The 20,358-nt window shown below is 37.5% G+C and overlaps 1 pseudogene; it reads right to left on the bottom strand.

Moving 5' to 3' along the window:
- Nucleotides 1–20,358, bottom strand: part of LOC132357017 (dnaJ homolog subfamily B member 6-like) — a 121,196-nt pseudogene that overhangs the window by 57,378 nt on the left and 43,460 nt on the right.

The raw sequence follows: 20,358 nt of genomic DNA, 5'->3' as shown, positions 1-20,358 counted from the left end.
ACAGACTAATCACAAGCACTGAAATTGAAACTGTGATTAAAAATCTTCCAACAAACAAAAGCCCAGGACCAGATGGCTTCACAGGCGAATTCTATCAAACATTTAGAGAAGAGCTAACACCTATCCTTCTCAAACTCTTCCAAAATATTGCAAAGGGAGGAACACTCCCTAACTCATTCTACGAGGCCACCATCACCCTGATACCAAAACCAGACAAAGATGTCACAAAAAATGGAAACTACAGGCCAATATCACTGATGAACATAGATGTAAAAATCCTCAACAAAATACTAGCAAACAGAATCCAACAGCACATTAAAAGGATCATACACCATGATCAAGTGGGGTTTATTCCAGGAATGCAAGGATTCTTCAATATACGCAAATCAATCAACGTGATACATCATATTAACAAATTGAAGGAGAAAAACCATATGATCATCTCAATAGATGCAGAGAAAGCTTCCGACAAAATTCAACACCCATTTATGATAAAAGCCCTGCAGAAAGTAGGCATAAAGGGAACTTTCCTCAACATAATAAAGGCCATATATGACAAACCCACAGCCAACATTGTCCTCAATGGTGAAAAACTGAAACCATTTCCACTAAGATCAGGAACAAGACAAGGTTGCCCACTCTCACCACTATTATTCAACATAGTTTTGGAAGTGTTAGCCACAGCATTCAGAGAAGAAAAAGAAATAAAAGGAATCCACATCAGAAAAGAAGAAGTAAAGCTGTCACTGTTTGCAGATGACATGATACTATACATAGAGAGTCCTAAAGATGCTACCAGAAAACTACTAGAACTAATCAATGAATTTGGTAAAGTAGCAGGATACAAAATTAATGCACAGAAATCTCTTGCATTCCTATACACTAATGATGAAAAATCTGAAAGTGAAATTAAGAAAACACTCCCGTTTCCCATTGCAACAAAAAGAATAAAATATCTAGGAATAAACCTACCTAAGGAGACAAAAGACCTGTATGCAGAAAATTATAAGACACTGATGAAAGACACTAAAGATGATACAAATAGATGGAGAGATATACCATGTTCTTGGATTGGAAGAATCAATATTGTGAAAATGACTCTACTACCCAAAGCAATCTACAGATTCAGTGCAATCCCTATCAAACTACCACTGGCATTTTTCACAGAACTAGAACAAAAAATTTCACAATGTGTATGGAAACACAAAAGACCCTGAATAGCCAAAGCAATCTTGAGAACGAAAAATGGAGCTGGAGGAATCAGGCTCCCTGACTTCAGACTATATTCCAAAGCTACAGTAATCAAGACAGTTTGGTACTGGCACAAAAACAGAAACATAGATCAATGGAACAGGATAGAAAGCCCAGAGATAAACCCATGCACATATGGTCACCTTATCTTTGATAAAGGAGGCAAGAATATACAGTGGAGAAAAGACAGCCTCTTCAATAAGTGGTGCTGGGAAAACTGGACAGGTACATGTAAAAGTATGAAATTAGAACACTCCCTAACTCCATACACAAAAGTAAACTCAAAATGGATTAAAGACCTAAATGTAAGGCCAGACACTATCAAACTCTTAGAGGAAAACATAGGCAAAACACTCTATGACATAAATCACAGCAAGATCCTTTTTGACCCAACTCCTAGAGAAGTGGAAATAAAAACACAAATAAACAAATGGGACCTAATGAAACTGAAAAGGTTTTGCACAGCAAAGGAAACCATAAACAAGACCAAAAGACAACCCTCAGAATGGGAGAAAATATTTGCAAATGAAGCAACTGACAAAGGATTAATCTCCAAGATTTACAAGCAGCTCATGCAGCTCAATAACAAAAAAAAAAAAACCCAATCCAAAAATGTGCAGAAGACCTAAATACACATTTCTCCAAAGAAGATATACAGATTGCCAACCGACACATGAAAGAATGCTCAACATCATTAATCATTAGAGAAATGCTAATCAAAACTACAATGAGATATCATCTCACACCAGTCAGAATGGCCATCATCAAAAAATCTAGAAACAATAAATGCTGGAGAGGGTGTGGAGAAAAGGGAACTCTCTTGCACCGTTGGTGGGAATGTAAATTGATATAGCCACTATGGAGAACAGTATGGAGGTTCCTTAAAAAACTGAAAATAGAACTACCATACAACCCAGCAATCCCACTACTGGGCATATACCCTGAGAAAACCATAGGTCAAAAAGAGTCATGTACCAAAATGTTCATTGCAGCTCTATTTACAATAGCCAGGACATGGAAGCAACCTAAGTGTCCATCATCAGATGAATGGATAAAGAAGATGTGGCACATATATACAATGGAATATTACTCAGCCATAAAAAGAAACGAAATGGAGGTATTTGTAGTGAGGTGGATGGAGTTAGAGTCTGTCATACAGAGTGAAGTAAGCCAGAAAGAGAAAAACAAATACAGTATGCTAACACATATATACGGAATCTAAGGGGAAAAAAAGGTCATGAAGAAACTAGTGGCAAGACGGGAATAAAGACACAGACCTACTAGAGAATGGACTTGAGGATATGGGAGGGGGAGGGGTAATATGTGACAGGGTGAGAGAGTGGCATGGACATATATACACTACCAAATGTAAAATAGATAGCTAGTGGGAAGCAGCCGCACAGCACAGGGAGATCAGCTCGGTGCTTTGTGCCCACCTAGAGGGGTGTGATAGGGAGGGTGGGAGGGAGGGAGATGCAAGAGGGAAGAGATATGGGAACATATGTATATGTATAACTGATTCACTTTGTTATAAAGCAGAAACTAACACACCATTGTAAAGCAATTATACTCCAATAAAGATGTTAAAAAAAAAAAAAAGAAGAATGACTATTCAGCAAGCTATAGAAAAGATGCTCACTCCTAATATACAAATTATACAAGGAGAAGAAAGTAAGCACTGTTAAATCTACTATTGATAATCTTTATAATGAAATAAAACACTCTAATTTTAAATGTTTCTAACATTTCGTATTAAAATATAGTAAATAACTGTTAAATTAACTAATGCTTTAAATTTCCTATACATTTGTGATTGACAGTAAGAGAATTTTTAATGTTTTGACAAAAAACTTTTTAGGTAATGGAGCAACAGTAATTTTTCCATTAATTAATATTGCTTTCATCCTGGAGAAAGATGGTGACAGCCGAGAAGCAGAAACACAACGGGCGGGTGAAGATCGGCCACTACATCCTGGGAGACACTCTGGGGGTCGGGACGTTCAGCAAAGTGAAGGGGATGGAAGAGGAGAGCCTTTCCTTCTCTTGCTCTTTCTGAGTCATAGAACTGGAAAATTGCTGTATAGCCCACAGGGAAGCAACTGCCTAAACCTTCTTAAGAAAATCAGCAAGGCCAACAATCCCATAGAAACTTAGAATCCTGAAATTAGAACATTGGAGAGGAGGCTGTGAGTTGACTCCTGATAGGCTGTGAAGGATGAGACACAACTTCAAAAAGCAGAAAACCCTAGGAGCTGGAACATAATATCCTGGGAGCAAGAAGTAACTCCCATGGATGTCACTGTGTGAGGGCATAGGGAGTAACTGATGCTCATACTAGGTGAACATTTGCTTGGTTCCCTGTCATCACTGTGTTCCATTTAAGAATTCTTGGATGGGACTTCCCTGGTGGCACAGTGGTTAAGAATCCGCCTGCCGATCTACTAAGCCCATGCTCCACAACTACTGAGCCTGTGCTCTAGAGCCCACGAGCCACAACTACTGAGCCTGTGTGCTGCAACTACTGAAGCCCTTGCGCCTAGAGCCCGTGCTCTGCAACACGTGCACCGCAATGAGAAGCTCGCTCACTGCAATGAAGAGTAGCCCCTGCTCACCGCAACTAGAGAAAGCCCATGTGCAGCAACAAAGACCCAACGCAGCCATAAATAAATAAATTAAATAAATATATTTATTTTAAAAAAAAAGAATCCCCCTGCCAATGCAGGGGACATGGGTTCGATCCCTGGTCCGGGAAGATCCCACATGCCACGGAGCAACTAAGCCCGTGCGCCACAACTACTGAGCCTGTGAGCCACAAGTACTGAAGCCCACGCGCCTAGAGCCCGTACTCTGCAACAAGAGAAGCCACCACAATGAGAAGCCCACACACTGCAATGAAGAGTAGGCCCCGCTCGCCGCAACTAGAGAAAGCCTGCGCACAGCAATGAAGACCCAACGCAGCCAAAAATAAATAAATAAATTTATTTTTAAAAAAAGAAGGAAAAAAAATATTGCTTTCAGGTAGCAGTCATTTTTACAGTCCCACAATACTATGTAAAGCAAGACTTGCCTATATTTCATGGGAGTTTTTGGGGGGTGGGGTGCTACCGTAAATGGTACTGTTAATTAAATTTGGATTTCCAAATATTCACAGTTAGTATACTGAAATGCATGCCCTTTATTGTTTTTTCTTGCCTTATGGTATTGGCTTGAACTTCCAGTGCAAAACTGAATAGTCATGGTGAAATCTAACATACTTGCCTACTTCCTGTTCATAGAAGGAGAAACCATTAAGTCTTTAATGGTTGATACTGATGTTACTATCAGTGGTTAGGAGATTCAATTTATCACATTAATGAGGTTGCCTTCTATTCCAAATTTGCTAAGCATTTTTTAATCACGAATAGGTTTTAAATTATGTCAAATGCTTTTCTTTTTGTACATATTGAGATAATATGTTTTCAGTTTTAGTTACATGATTGACTTCCAAATGTTGAATTACTCTTTCAGTTCTGAACCGGACCATTTTCAAATACACCCAGAGCATTCTGTTCTCCTTAAAAAAGGCACACTCTCAAGGGAAACTTATTTTATCACAGTCAAACAGACCTCGGGAAAGGGAAATCCCAACTTCTGTTCCCTACAGCCTTTGACATAGAGGAAAGAAAATACCCAACTCCAGTCCCTTTGAGCCTGTGACAGGAGAAAGGGAAGTACCCAAATCCAGCCCTTTCTAGCCTTCCTGTCTCACCTAAAGTGGGAAAAAACCAAGAATCACTTGGTAAGGTCACAGACAAGGGGCACAGGCTCACTAAAAGACTGAGACTTAATCACAGGAATATAAATGCTACTCCTCTCCCCACATACCTTACCAACGTATTAACAGAGCTCCTCTTTCCACTTTTCAGAGTTCTCCTTGGGTTGCCTCTTAAGTTATTTCCAGGGATTATAGTGTACTTAAGAGTGGAGGAACAGGGAAAAATGTATCTATGTCACACTTTCTGAAACAGAAGTCCTGGTGCCCATTTTTATAAATAAAGTTTTACTGGAAAACAGTCACACTCATTCATTTATTAATTGTCTAAGGTGACTTTTGTGCTACAATGGCAGAGTTAAGTAGTGTGAAAGACCAGGACTTGAAAAGCATAAAACACCTTCGATTTGGTCCTTAAACTTTCTGACCCCTGTGTTAGAGGGCATAATGGTAAAGCCCCAAATACAATAGCAACAAAAAGGATAAAATATTATGAATAAGCAGGTCAAAAAATGTTTAAAATATATATGAAGATAACTATAAAATACACATTAAAAATTCAAAAAGAGCCTTAAATAAATAAAAAGACATCCCTTGTTTTTGGATTAGGATGTCCCAAGATCTTCAAGACATCATTTATAAGTTTATAAATTTTATAAACATAATTTTATAAATTTAATAAAACCCTCCCCCCAAAATCCCCAAAAATTAGTTTTACAGAGCTACACAAATTGATCCTGAAGTTCAACTGGAAAAATAAACCCACATAAATTTCTAGGAAAACACTGAAGAAAAAAGAGAGCTCCATGATTGAACTAACCTGACAAATTATTATAATATACTATAAAGCCTAAATAATCAGGAGTGTGGTACTAGCCCCTGAATAGAGAGGTCAATGGAAAGAACAGAAAAGTCCAGAAAACAGACCCAACTATATGTAAAAGTTTACTACATCACAGTCCATTTGCAGTTAATAATGTATTGCTTCACAACATCTTGCAATGTTATAAGCTCACAGTCCCCTGTTCTTTATTTTACTTTTTATATATAATACATATATATATATTATAGACCTAATACAACGGTGTTACAATTTTAATTTTTAATAAGGTATTTGCTTTATAAAGCTATGAAGAGAGAAAAGGCAAAAAAAAAAATATATATTTGCATTTACCCAGATACTTACCAGTTCTAATGCCCTTCATTCTTTTCTGAGGATCCAAGTTTTCAAGAAGTTTCATTTACTTCTGTCTTAAGTACTTTTTTATCTTGTGGTGTAATATAGATCCATTTGTAACAAATACTCTTAGTTTTCTTTTATTGAAAATGCCTTTATTCCATCTTCATTTTTGAGTATTTTCACTGGATATACATTAAGGGTTGACAGGTTTCTTTTTTTTTTTTTTCACTCACAACTTTAAAGGTGCTGTTCCATGCAGTTTGGCTGAAATGGTTTCTGACGAGAAGTCAGAAAGTAATATGATCATTATGCCCATGTATATGTCATTTTTCTGTTGCTACGCTTTACACTTTTTGTTTGGCTTCAGACACTTTAATTATGATGTGCCTAAGGTGGCCTTCTTTGCCTTTATCACGCTTCATATTTAGCATTTTCTGTCTGCAAATTTTTACATTTAATGGAGTTTGAGAATTTTTCATTTAAAAAATGTTTTTCCCCATTTCTCTCTTTCATCTCTTCTGATATCCCAATTACACATATGTTTGACTGATGTGATCTAACAGGTTTCCGTGGCTCTGTTCAGTTTTTCTCATTCTTTTTTTTACTCTTTTCCTCACCTAAGATAATTTTTATTGATCTGGCTCCAAGCTCACTTACTCTTTCTTCTGTCATGTCTATACACATACAGAAGTTAAATCCCCTCAATGAACTCTGCACTTCAGAAATTATATTGTTCCTTTCCAGCATTTCCATTTATTTCCTTTTCATGAGTTCCTTGTGGAGAGTTCCCATTTTTCTGCTGAGATTTTCATGCATTGAAAATATGTTGTTTCAATGTGTGGACACTGTGGGGGGAAGGAGGGGTGGGACGAATTGGGAGACTGGGATTGACATACATATGCTGCTGGGTATGAAACAGATAACTAGTAAGGACCTGCTGTATAGCACAGGGAACTCTACTTGGTGCTCTGTAGCAACCTGGATGGGAGGGAAATCCAAAAGGGAGGGGATACGTGTATACATATGGCTGGTTCCCTTCGCTGTGCATCAGGAGCTAGCACAACATTGTAAAGCAACTATACACCAATAAAAATAAATAAATATAAAAAAAAGAAAATATGTTGTTTCACTTCATTGAGAATAAAAATGCCCACTTTAAAATTCTCAAATGCTAGTTTACAATTTTGGTTTACCTTAGAGTTGGAGTTTTCTTTTCTCTAGAGAATGTGTTACACTTTTTCAGTTCTTCATAAGAATGAACATTGTAATTCATAGGAAGACCACTATAAAAATAATGTACAAAACATAAGCTAAATAGTAAACAGGAAAACTAAAATGGAATTCTAAAACAATTCAACTGCTCCCAGAAAAGCAAGAAAGGAGGAACAAAGAAACTAATAATGGAGGAAACAAATAGAAAGCCAAAAAATAAAATGGCAGACCCCAGCAGAGACACAGCAATAACTCCAATAAATGTTAATGGAATAAATGCTCCACTTAAAAGGCAGAGACTGTTAAAAATGGATTTAAAAACTAACATAAACTAAACATGAAATACAGAGGTGAACTTTAAATATAAAACACAAATAGACTGAAATGGGTGGAAAAACAATATCAGAAGGAAACGATAAGCGTAAGTTCACTAAAATAGTTGTATTAATAGTAGATAAAACAGATTTAAAAACAAAACTTATTACTGGAAATCAAGAAGGACTCAGACTCGGGCTTCCCTGGTGGTTCAGTGGATAAGAATCTGTCTGCCAATACAGGGGATACAGGTTCAATCCCTGGTCCAGGAAGATCCCACATGCCGTGGAGCAACTAAGCCCATGCACCATAACTACTGAGCCTGCGCTGTAGAGCCCGTGAGCCACAACTGCTGAGCCCACGTGCCACAACTACTGAAGCCCGCGCGCCTAGAGCCTGTGCTCTACAACTAGAGAAGCCACCGCAATGAGAAGCCCGTGCACCACAACGAAGAGTAGTCTCCACTTGCTGCAACTAGAGAAAGTCTGCACGCAGCAACAAAGGCCCAACACAGCCAAAAATAAATAAATAAATAAATAAAGGACTCAGACTAAAAAAAGTACTGATTCAACAATACACAACAATCATAAATGTATCTGCACTCAGTAACAGAATACATGAACTACATCAAAATACATGAACTAAAGACTGACAAAAGGCAATTCCACACTCATGGTTGCTAATTTTAAACCTGTCAGCAATCGACAGACCTAAAAAAAAAAATTCAGGAATGCATACATGCATAAAAGATATGAACAACGTTATCAATTACCTAGATTCAATTGATATTGTTAGATAATACAACAAAAATGACATACTGCACATTATTTTCAATTGTACAAGGTAGGTTTACCAAGATGGACAATATTCTGGACCATAATACAGTACAAGTATAAATAAAAACATTAAGATTGTAAAGAATATGTTCTTTAACCACAACAGAATTAAACACAAACCATAAGGTAACCAGGAAACCCCCAAATATTTAGAAATTAAACATTCCTTTAAATGAACATTGACTCAGTCAAAAAATTACAAGAAAGATCAGATGACATTTTGTACTGAATAATAATGAAAATATGTTTTAAATCTGTGAGATGCAGCTAAATAGAGAAATTTATGACTTTAAGTGTCTATGTTAGAAAAGAAGGAAGGTCTTGGGACTTCTGTGGTGGTGCAGTGGTTAAGAATCCGCCTGCCATATACCCTGAGAAAACCATAATTCAAAAAGAGTCATGTACCACAATGTTCATTGCAGCTCTAGTTACAATAGCCAGGACATGGAAGCAACCTAAGTGTCCATTGACAGATGAATGGATAAAGAAGATATGGCACATATATACAATGGAATATTACTCAGCCAGAAAAAAGAAATGAAATTGAGTTATTTGTAGTGAGGTGGATGGACCTAGAGTCTGTCATACAGAGTGAAGTAAGTCAGAAAGAGAAAAACAAATATCATATGCTAACACATATATATGGAGTCTAAAAACAAACCAAAAAAAAAGGTTATGAAGAACCTAGGAGCAGGACAGGAATAAAGACACAGATGAAGACAATGGACTTGAGGACACGGGGAGGGGGAAGGGTAAGCTGGGACGAAGTGAGAGAGTGGCATGGACTAATATATACTACCAAATGTAAAATAGATAGCTAGTGGGAAGCAGCTGCATAGCACAGGGAGATCAGCTTGGTGCTTTGTGACCACCTAGAGGGGTGGGATAGGGAGGGTGGGAGGGAGGGAGACGCAAGAGGGAAGAGATATGGGGATATATGTATATGTATAACTGATTCACTTTGTTATAAAGCAGAAACTAACACCCCATTGTAAAGCAATTATACTCCAATAAAGATGTTAAAAAAAAAAGAAAGAATCCGCCTGCCAATGCAGGGGACATGGGTTTGATCCCTCGTCTGGGAAGATCCCACATGCTGCAGAGCAACTAAGCCAGTGCGCCACAACTACTGAGCCTGTGCTCTAGAGCCCGTGAGCCACCACTACTGAGCCTGCGCGCCAAAAATGCTGAAGCCCGCGTGCCCTAGAGCCCGTGTGCGGCAACTACTGAGCCCATGTGTGGCAACTACTGAAGCCTGCACGCCTAGAGCCTGTGCTCTGCAACAAGAGAAGCCAGCGTACTGCAACAAAGAGTAGCCCCCACTCGCTGCAACTAGAGAAAGCCCACGTGCACCAATGAAGACCCAACGCAGCCAAAAAAAAAAAAAAAAGAAGGAAGGTCTCAAATCAATGATCTAAGCCGGGCGGGGGTGGGGGGGGTTCACTGATTTACAGCCCGCAGGCCTGTGTTGTCTTTGTAAATAATGTTTTATCAGAACACAGCCACATCCATTCACTTAAATTATCTATGGCCAACTTCTGCCACAATGGCAGCACTGAGCAATTGTGAGAGGCCATACGGTCCATAAAGCTAAAATACTATGCTGCCCTTTAACAAAAACTTTGCCTACACCTGACCTAAACTTCCACCTTATGAAAGTAAGAAAGGAAGACAAGTTAAACTCAAAGCAAGCAAAAGGAAATTATAAAGGTAAGAGCAGAAATCACTGAAATAAAAAACTGAAAAACAATAGAGAAAACAAAAAAACAAAAAATCTCAAAACTGATAAATTAGATTGATAAAGAAAGGAATAAAACTAATTTCTAATATCAGGAATTAAATAAGGAACATCACTACAGATGCTTCATACATTCAAAAAATAAAAAAGGAATATTATGAACTGATATGAAGTAGGTTCCAAAAAGTAGTATTAAAAGGAAAACTCAAAATACAATATGTTAAAGAACAAATATATCATGCTACCTATTGGGTGAGAAGGGAAAATAAGAAAACATATATCTGTGTCAGCAGAATAAACCGGAAAACAATGAACTTAGTCATCCATAAGGGATGGGGAGGCAAATGAGGTAGAATGGATACAGGAGAGAATGACACTTCTCTGAGTGTAACCTTTTGTACACTTTTTAACTTATTAAAAGCACATTACTACTCTAAATATTCAAAAAATAAAATTATATCAGTAAGAACGTGATAGAAGGAAAACTAAAACTAAACAAATGAACATAGTTACATTTTGAGTTTACACCATAACCATACGGAGAGAAAAAAAGGAAGCAAATGGGATGGGAAAAAGAGAAAGAGGAAGGGGCAAGGAAATAGGCAAGGAAAGGGGAAGAATGGAAGGAAGGGAGGGAGGGAAGAAGAAAGGATGCATTCAAGTATCTTATAAACACAGTATCTGACAGTATACCCTCAGTCTTGGGGGATGGGGGGGTGGGTGTCAGGGGGCCAAGAGCAGAAGTGAAAATAAACCCTTAACTATTTTTAGTGGGTTTGTTTATTGGCTTTTGGGTGAAGCAATTTTGAAAATACTTTAGATACATTGTAAGACTGCACAATTGCGTAAATATTTTTGATGTTGCTGGGAGCCAGTTTTCTCACTGTGCATAGAAGGAAGAGATAATTATAGAATGGGGAAAAGCAAGAAAGAACACTATAGGGATGGATTAGAACTGAAGGTACAGTATGAACCCACACAGAAATAAAACATGTATATGTTTAGTGTATATATATCTGTGTATCTGTGTATATATATGTATGTACTTCCTAGCTCTGTAGGAAGGGCTAACAAGAAAAGACCTCAGAAAAAAAAAAAAAAAAAAAAAAAAAAGAAAAGACCTCAGGAGCAATGAGCAACCAAGCACCGAGATCTTGGTTTGTAAATACCATTCCTCCACTAAAAGGAACCAAGGCTCCTAGAAAAAAGAGACAATTGCAGGATAAGGCAGGATAGGTATGAGTCTTATGATGACAAAAGTAAGGAAATGTTCAAATAAATGTTGGGGACATATTACAAGCCCATAAGAAACAGTCTTAAGGGGTTCCCATGGGCCATATCTAGAACATTTTGAGCAAAAAAATAATTAAGAAGCAAAATGAATTATTAACCATTGAAAAAAGCTAAGAATTTCAATCCCTCATAATAATAAATAATCAGAGAGAAGGTAGGTCTTGTGCTTATAGTATTATGCTGAGGCTTGACTGGTAAATCTGGACGAAGTACTAGAGTTGCAAAACTTTCACAGTAAAGAATGGGCAAGGATAAAGGCTAAGTCCAGGGGGATATTTTGATAGGGTGCAAGATATTTTCATGATCTCAAAATATCTCACTACACTGTGATGGAATCATCAACAATGTGAATATTCTGGTTGCCATACTATACTACAGTCTTACAAGGCTGTGGAAATGCTGCAGATTAAAGAAGGCTACAAAGACATGACAACTAAGTATAATATTTTTTTTTGGTATAAAAAACATAAAATTTATTATTTCAGCCATTTAAAAATGTACAATTCAGTGGCATTAAGTACATTCACATTTTTGTGCAAACATCACCACCGTCCATCTCATCATCCCAAACTGAAACACTGCACCAATTAAACAATGATTCTTATTCTCCCTCACCAGCCCCCCACCCCTAGACCACTATGCTACCTTCTGTATCTATAAATCTGACTATTCTAGGTACCGCATATAAGTAGAATCATACAGTATTTGCCATTATGTGGCTGGCTTGTTTCACTTAGCACAATATTTTCAAGGTTTATCCATGTTGTAGTATGTATCAGAATTTCATTCCTTTTTAAGACTAATATTCCATTGTATGTATACATGACATTTTGTTTATCCATTCACCTGCTGATGAATTTTTAGGTTGTTTCAACCTTTTGGCTATTGTGAATAATGCTGCTATGAATATTGGTGTGCAAATACCTGTCTCTGCTTTCACTTATTCTGAAAATATATCTAGAAGTGAAATTGCTGGGTCATATGGCAATTCTGCTTAATTTTTTAAGGAACTGCCATATAGTTTTCTACAGTAGCTGTACCATTTCACATTCCCAACAGAAATGTCCTCTTTTGCATTATACCCCCGTGTTTGTTTCCTGTTTTCGAGATTCCATGTTGCTCTCTTGTAATTAACTGCCCTGTTTTGGTGTGACACAGCCTCCATTTGCTTTCTGAGAAAGGATGTGTAAGAGATACAATTTTTTTGAACTTGTGTGTCTGAAAATGAACTGTTTTGCTCTCACACTTGATTATTTGGTTGAGTATAACATTCTAGGTTAAAAATATTTTCAAATCGTTTACTCCATTGTCCTTCAGCTTCCAGTGCTTTTACTGGCAAGTTCAAAGATATATTTATTCTTGTCCTTTTCATGCAACGTGGTTCCCCCCCTGCCCCACCCCGTGCAAGTTATTATGATCTTCTTTTGATTCCCATTGTTCTGAAATGTCACAGTTATGTCCCTTGCTTTTGGTCTTTCTTTTCCACTATGCTGGGCACTTAGTGCGCTGATACAGTTTGAAAATGCACATCTGACATTTCTGAGAAAATTTTTTGAATTATTTTGTTTAATATTTTCCTTTCCTCCATATTCTCTGCTCTCTCCTTTATTTGGATGTTAGATATCCTGTTCTAATCCACTAATTTTCTTAACTTTTCTCTCTTATTTTCATAGCTTTGTCTTTTTGTTCTACTATCTGGGACATTTCCTTGGTTTATCTTTCAATCCACTTATGGACTTTTTCATTTATGTTATCATGTTTTTAATTTCTAAGAGCTCATTTTGGTCCTCTAAATATTCCTTTACATGGTGCTTTTTTTTTTTGGCCGAGTTGGGTCTTTGTTGCTGCGTGCGGGCTTTCTCTAGTTGCAGCGAGTGGGGGCTACTCTTCGTTGCAGTGCACGGGCTTCTCACTGCAGTGGCTTTGCTTGTTGCGGAGCAAGGGCCCTAGAGTGTGTGGGCTTCAGTAGTTGCGGCACACGGGCTTAGTTGCTCTGCGGCATGTGGGATCTTTCCAGACCAGGGATCAAACCTGTGTCCCCTGCATGGGAAGGTGGATTCTTAACCACTGCGCCACCAGGGAAGTCCTGGCATTTTATTGTTTCATGGATGCAAAGTTTTCTCTCATCTCTCTAAAGGAATTTATTATAATTAAAACATTTTCTTTTGTTCTCTGCATTGTTTGTTTGTCTTTAATTGCTTGCTGTTGGTTTTTCATTTTGGTCTCTGCCTTTCTGCTTAAAGACTTTCTTCATATGTGGAGTGATCCATAGTTCTCTGTTCATAACTAAGAGACTGGAATGAAAAGCTGATTGGAAGTTTTAGGTATTATAGGTGGGGCCTGCTAATCTTTGTTCTTCATGGTAGAATGACATGGTTGGGTCATTTCAATGGAGATTCCCAACTGTCAATACTGGTCTGATTTCTTCAGCTGGTCAATTTATCCCGAGAGAACTCCAGCATTCTCTTGGCTGTCAGCAAAGTCTATGCTTTCTTCATGGCACTACCTTGTATAGTTAAGCACTAAAACAAAGTTTTTAGTCTGACTGTTGTAAGAGTTCAGGCAAGGTAGGGATCAACGAGTGGCAGCAACGTTGGGGAAATCTTAATAAATGATGTGTGACGTGGGATAAGCCCCTCCTAGGAAAATAAACTGGCACATCTAAGTATAATATTTATCTCTAGGCTGGATCCAGGACTACATGGGGTAAAAATGCTATAAAGAACATTGTTATGAAATATGAAGGACAGTTTAGACAAATGAGGTAGACAAATGTATTATGGTTATAAAAAAAAACAAAAACAACCCTATTCTTAGAAAGTATCCAGTGAAGTATTTAGGGGTAAAGGGCCAAATGTTCTAGAAAAAAAAAACATTTATACAGAGTGGAGAGAGAAGAGCACAAAAGATAAAACTGGTAGTGGAAAATGTAAACAATAGACAAATCTTGATAAGAGAATACATGTGTTCCTTATATTATTTTTGGTAAGTTTTCATAAGTTTAAAAATATTTTTGAATGAAAAATTTTTAAAAAAGGAATGACATCCATAACATTTTTTAAAAACTACTGTAAATTTTAATCCAGAATATTAAAAACAATACTGTCACAAATCAATTAACAAAATTAAAAGACAAAACAACCCAATAGATAACAGTAAATGATGTAAAAAGAAACTTAAGAAAAGGAAACCAGAATCATTAATAAGCCTATGAAAAGATCTTCAACATCACCAATAATTAGTGAAACGCAAATTAAAGCACAAGATATAATTTCATATCCATCATGTTGGCAAATTTTTTAAAGAAATAATAACAAAAGTGCTGAAAAGCGTAAGCAGGGGGGAAAAGGGATAAGGAGAGGAAAGAAAATGTTACTGAGAAACCAATATTCTCATACTCTTTGGTGAGAGCGTAAATTGGAACAATCACTCTGGAGAGTAACACATATTTCACTTTACATACACATAATTTCACTTTAATAAAAATACTAAAGAAATTCTCATATGTGCATAAGAAGTCCTCTAAAGATTTTACTGCAGCTTCGTATTTAATAGTAAATAACTGGAAATAACCTAAACATCCATCAACAGGCTAATAGATCCATTGTATTTTCACCAAGTGGAATATGGTACAGTAATTGAAATGAATTGACTAGATTAATATATTTATCAGTATAGATAAATCCCAGGGTAAGATATTAAAAATATTTAACAACTAGTATGGCACCAACCAGAAAAGACATTGTAAATAACTACTATGGCTATACCACTCCACAGTGGCTGAATATCCTGTGTCTCAAAAATAATGATGAGTGAAAAAACCAAAGTTGTAGAATACATAAAATATGATAGAATTTTAATAAAGTTTAATAGCATGGAAAAACCATTACTATATAACTAAGCAGTAAAAGTATTTAAAAAAACACATGGTAAGGATATACGACTTCAGAATAGGACTTACTTGTGGCGTGTGATGAAGAGGGGGCTTCGACTGTACTGTTTAAAGTTTTTAAAAATCTGAAACAAATATAACATTTAAGATATGTTAAAGCAGGGTAGTAGTAACAAGCACGCAGTTTCTCATTCCCAGTATATTCCGTTTGAAATATTTCATTTAAAAAATTTAGATGACTTACTTTCAGAAGAACCAGAGGATAGAAAAGAGACTCCACTCTTAAAGGGCACACCCCAAATCTCACACACTCTGAGACCCTGGGAAGAAGCAGTAATTTGAAAGGAGCCTGGATCAGACCCTCCTGCTGATCTTGGAGAGGCTCTACGAGAGGCAGGAGGCAACTGGAGCTCACCCTGAGGACACAGATGCTGGCAGCAGCCATTTTGGGAAGCTCATTCTATCAGGAGGATACTGGTGCTGGAAAACGCCATTTTGGAATCTTCCCTCTAGCTTATTAGGGATGGAACTGGCCCCGCCCACCAGCCTGTTGGCATCAGTTCTGGGATGCTTTAGGTCAAGCAGCTACTCAGATGGGAACACAGACCCACCCACCAGCAGACTAGCTGCCTTAGGACCCCTTGAGCACCAGCCACCCTCAGACATGGGCTACCACCAGTGCACCAGCACTAGCCCAGGGACCTCTGAGGGCCTACAGCCAGCCATTAAGACCCAGCCCACCTACCAGTGGGCAGACACCAACTCTGGGACCCTCAGGGCCCTGCAGCCAGAGACATCAGGACCTGGCTCTGCCTACCAGCAGGCTGGCATTAGCCCCAGGACACCCTGGGCCCTGGCTGCACACACCAGTGGGTGGGCACCAACCCCGGAACCCCCTTGACCCTGGTGGTGCCCACCAGTGGGCAGACACCAGTGCTAGGACCACCACAGCCCCATGGCCTACCAGTGTCAAGACCCACCACACCTACCAGGAGGCTGGTATCAACCCAGGGACCCCCTAGGTCCCAGCCCCGTCCACCAGAGGGCCTGACATCAGTTCCAGGATTCCCCAGGGCCCTGCAGTCAAAAACCCCGGGACCCAGCTCTGCCCACCAATGAACTGGCACTAGTCCCAGGATTCCTGGGACCCAGCCCCGCCCACCAGCAGGCCAACACCAGCTCTGAGACACTGTGGACCCCTCAGTCAGCTGCCCTAGGATCCAGCCTGCTCACCAGCTGGCTGACACCAGGTTTGGGACACGCTGGGCTCTTCAATAGATGAATGGATAAAGAAGATGTGCGATACACACACACACACACACACACACACACACACACATACACACAATGGAATATTATTTACCCATAATAAAAGAATGAAATCTTGACCTAGAGGATATTATGCTAAGTGAAATCTAAAAACCAAAACAGATGAACAAACATAACAATACAGAAACATAAATACAGAGAACAGATGGTTGCCAGAGGGGAGGGAGTGAGAGGAGGAGAGAAATCGGTGAGGGGGATTAAGAGTTGCACGATAAATGAGTCACAGCTATAAAATGTACAGTGTGGGAAATATAGCCAATAATTATGTAATATCTTTGAATGGTGATAGATGGTAACTAGATTTATCATGAAGATCATTTTGAAATATACAGAAATATCAAATCAGTATGTTGTACAACAGGAACTAACATAGTACTGTGGGTCAATTATACTTCAAAAACAAAGTAACTCATAGAAAAAGGCATCAGATTTGTGGTTACCAGAGATGGGGTGGGGGGGTGGGGTTTGGATGAAGACAGTCAAAAGTTACAAACTTCTAGTTATAAAATAAATAAGTACTAGGGATGTAATGTACAACATGTACATTACAACATGTACATTTATGTATGTACAACATGTACATTTATGTATGCACAACATAAATTAACAGTGATGTATGTTATAGATAGAAGTTATTAAGAGAGTAAATCCTAAGAGTCCTCATCACAAGAAAAAATTTTTTTCTATTTCTTTAATTTAGCATCTATATGAGATATGGATATTCACTAAACTTATTGTGGTAATCATTTAATGATGCATGTTAAGTCTAATCATTATGTTGTATGCCTTAAGCTTATACAGTGCTATATGTCCATTATATCTCAATAAAACTAAAATAAAAATGTACAAAAAATAAAATTAAAAAGAAAAAATAAGTAGATTAAAAACATAGTTACCAATAATTTCATTAACCTAGGATTAAATCACAAAGTGGCTGCTAAGCAGTGGTGAACTGACTGGAAAGGGGCACAAGGAAACTTGCACAGGTGATGGAAATGGAAGGGTTACAATGCTTTAGGGGTGCAAAATTTGCCACCCCAAAATGTTTCTCTTTGGCATGAGGATTAATTTAGGCTGATTATTTTTAAATAACAGAAGACTCTGGAAGACTTTCATTACACTTACCCTGAAACTACCTAAAGAATTTAGATCAAGGGCCTGTTCCTGGAATAGAGCTATCACCAAAGATATCCACAAATAATATGAGCTAGCTCTGGTGGGAGGAAACTTAGCAGGGCCTAGGGATCAAGAGTCCACTCTGTGTCAGGTTGTCTCTGCATTTATATACCAGACGCTTGCTTTTCCATCTCCATGTGAATTGCCTTCCTTCCCTTTGAAGTCCCAAACCACTACCCCCAACACCCTCTTTTGTCTTTAGCTAAAGATGGTATTTAAGATGAAGGCTTCAGCCATTTTGGCGAGTTACTCAACATTCCTGGGTCTGTCCCATGTATACATGTTATTAAACTTTTGTTTGATTTTTCTTCTGTTAATCTCCTGTAAATCATGTCAATCTAATTACTAGACCAGCCAGAGGTCTAGTAAGGATAGAGGAAAGGCTTCCTGTAAGGATAGAGGAAAATTTCTTCCTTCCCGACAATGCATTTTAATATATGTGAACTATACCTCAAAGTTTTAAAACGGGATTATATGAGCTTTTATTTTAAATAGTTCAATTTTATTTTACTTGTTTTAAAGAGGAGAGAAAGAAAAATGACAGTGAAGGACTTGCTGAATTGCACATGCTATTTCACAAGAAATATAACTTACAAAATGACACCCTAATTTTTTTTGGATGAAAAATCATTAGCATGTAAAACATTATATATATTCTTACCACATGTTAATTTTAAAGTATTGACACCACCATACAATGAAGAATGAGAATAAAAGAATGAGGATAATTACTTCTACAACTCACAAAATGACAAATTTCTGTGGCTGGTGTATTTCTACTTTCAGGGCTTATAACACATTTTGTTGTGTAACCTTAACTCCCTCAATTTTTCCTCTAGTTCAACATTTACCATGGATTCAATGTTTACCACCAGCCCTTTTATAACAGTTAATTCTATTCCTGTCATTGACAAAAAATTAATCAACAGTCAACTATTGAAAGAAAAGGAAAATTTTATTCGAGCCAAATTGAGGATTATAACCGAGGAACAGCCTCTCAGAAAGCTCTGAGAACTGTTTCACCCATTAGAGGTCAAAGCAGTTTTTTTGAGACAGAAAGCTGTACATTAAATGCCATAGATAGATTGCACAATTCAGATCTGCAAGTACAAAGTGGTGGGTCATTGTGACTCCTTACAAGATTAAGAAGGAATGCTATCTTTTAAGGAGTTGTCTTGTTGGTGCTAGGAGAATGTTGCTCTTTATGGCTGAGCAGGTATTTCTGCTGACGGGGAGGTCTGGTCGATGCATAATGTAAATATACAATGCATAGCAGAGGGGAGACAGGAGGCCAAAGGGCAGAGAAAAAGCTTTAGTTTTAAATTTCCCTTGACTTGCCTTAAAATATGAATTTTTATATTTTTATTTACTTCGTGGTTGACTATATTTCACTGTTAAATACCTTTTTCAAGAAAGGTTCATGAATGCTAATTCCATGAGTAATTTTATATTTGATTATTTCTGCCTGTCTCCTTAATACCTGAAAGACAACTTCTCTCTCTGAGTGATATGGTAACAAATTTGGTGACAATTTTTTAGATGAATTCCAGCCACTATGGTGAACTTAAGAATGCTATGGGAAACCTCCCCTCACCCAACTCAAAGTAGAAATGCTGGATAAAATAGAACACACTGACAAAAGTACATAAGAAAGATCAAAGAAAAGAGAAGAAATTCCTCAGATACCAGAAACAAAGACAGAACTCAAAGCCACTGCTGTGATATCTAGGCAAGAAATGTGCTCTCCAGAAAGTAGAAGAGCTTGGCTTCCTATATGGAAGGTCCTACAGATCCAAAAAAGAGAGTGACAATTCACAGTTTCAGTTCCACAACCAACATACAAAAGTATCCTTTGCCCATCACTGCCAATAGTAATTGTCTATTTAGTTTTATACCAATCTAGCAGATAAGAAAGGATATTGCACTTATAACTTGCATTTCCTTCAGTATATTTTCTATGCTTATTATTGATTTGGATAGGCATTTCCACGGAATTATCTATTCATATCTTTTACCCATTAATCTACTATTTTTCTTACTAACTCTTTGGAATAGCAGAGATAGAAACCCTTTACCTTTTGTGTGCAATACAAATTAGTTTTCTTTCAAATTCTGTTTGTGGTGTATTTTACCATAAAAGTTATTTTAAAACTTAAATTTATCTTTAAAAAGGATTCAAAAGTTTCTGCCTTAGTTGGAGGCTGTAATTTTCGCAAGTGAAAAAAAAGTGAATTTTCAGAGATATTAAAAAATTTAAAGTCCTCACATTTTCATCAACTCTCCTACTTCTTGCACTCTTAACCTAGCCTGAACAAGTTTAATATCAACAATCATTTGGATCATATTCTCATTTTCTCCAAGTTTTTTTTCTTCATGGCTTAATTT

This window comes from Balaenoptera ricei, chromosome X, assembly GCF_028023285.1.
Source record: "Balaenoptera ricei isolate mBalRic1 chromosome X, mBalRic1.hap2, whole genome shotgun sequence".
Lineage (NCBI taxonomy): Eukaryota > Metazoa > Chordata > Mammalia > Artiodactyla > Balaenopteridae > Balaenoptera > Balaenoptera ricei.
Note: the sequence above shows the minus strand (reverse complement) of the source record. Positions and strands in the feature narration are given on the sequence as shown.